This window comes from Pteropus medius, unplaced genomic scaffold (genome assembly GCF_902729225.1).
Source record: "Pteropus medius unplaced genomic scaffold, Ma_sr-lr_union100, whole genome shotgun sequence".
NCBI classification, from domain to species: domain Eukaryota; kingdom Metazoa; phylum Chordata; class Mammalia; order Chiroptera; family Pteropodidae; genus Pteropus; species Pteropus medius.
In genome coordinates, this window is record NW_024356397.1 from 800061 (window position 1) to 801357 (window position 1297).

The window sequence follows — 1297 nt, forward strand, 5'->3', positions numbered from 1 at the left end:
CTGTGCTTCCCTATGTTTGACCCTATGCCAGATATTTTGGATAGAAAATAGATATTAATTGAGGGTATGGAGAAGCAAGATTCAAGCCTCCAAAAATCTGAGTAGGGCAGAGGAAAAGGCCTGTTTTGTGCCCTGTGGGGGGAAGGCCTCTGGACTAGGTTCTCTAGGAACCTGGATCCAGAAGGTCCACCGGAGAGGAATTTCTGAGCTATGTGAAAGCATAGAAAGGACCTGGCTGGGGGTAGGGGGATGGGGGGTCGGCAGGGCAGGCGCCAGGGCAACCTTCACAGCCCGTGGCTCGGGTCTCTGCAGCCGTTCGGCCCCTTTCCGACCCCCCTTCCCTTAGCCCCAAGTCTTATTCTTTCCTGCTTGCCTCTCCCCAGGAAATCTCCGCCCCTGCCAGGAGAAGGCCCCTCCTGCCCCCCCGCAGGCGGAGGCGCTGGAGGGGGCGCTGGCGGGGATCTGGAACGTCTGGAAAACTCTGGCGGATTTTTCCCTCCGGGAGACCCCCTCACTGCCTCACCCCCTAGGTCCACTCAGGTTTCTGTCTGGACTTAGGGAGAGAAGGCCTGAGCCGGGGAAAGGTTAGGGCCTGGCTGCGCTCCTCACCCGCGGTGTTCAGGGGAGAAGAAAGAGTGAGGAACCGGAATGGGGCTAAAGCTGTAAGGAAGAAGGAATTTTGTCCCAGCCATGTCAGGAGTCCCAGAGCAGACGAGAGCTCAGTTTCCAGGCTTGCTTTTTCGAGATGTCCTTGAATCGTTCAATCCCTGGCGAAAGACTCAAATCCTGCGGTCTTCACTCTCCCCTCCGCTCTTTGCCTCCGCCACGTTTCGCAACAGTCGGCCTGGCGCAGGCCGGGGGCCGCTCACAGGGCGCCCCCTCCTCATTCGGGGAGTGGGCGGGGTGACCCTGGTGCCTGGATAATGCTGCTGTTTTGGCTTTTGAGGCTCGGGGTTCAGAAGACAAGGACCCCAGACTATCACAGGCAGGAAGAAAGGCCTCTGTGGGGCTGAAGACCAATCCGACTAACCCCGGCTTTCCCCCTAACCCCAATGGAAATCCCATGCGGCCTTATTTTGCGGGGTGAGTGTGTTGCTCCGCGTCAGAAGCCCAGAGAGACCTCTCAGCACCCCAGCGCGATCACCAGAAGGGGAGGCCAGGGCTGGCGCCCCACTCCAGGAAAGGATAGTGCAGGGGCTGGGGGCTTGCAGGCGGCAAGAAGACGCGGAGCGCTGGGAGCCTGCTCCAACTTTCACCCCGAGGCTGGCGGGAGAGCGAATTAACAGAAATCCCGATA

General features: G+C 59.2%; 1 protein-coding gene across 2 annotated transcripts in view; it reads right to left on the reverse strand.

Annotated features, from left to right (window-relative positions):
- The window catches only part of HOXC4 (homeobox C4), a 60172-nt gene that overhangs the window by 23202 nt on the left and 35673 nt on the right, over positions 1 to 1297 (reverse strand). The gene's annotated exons all lie outside the window — the stretch shown is intronic.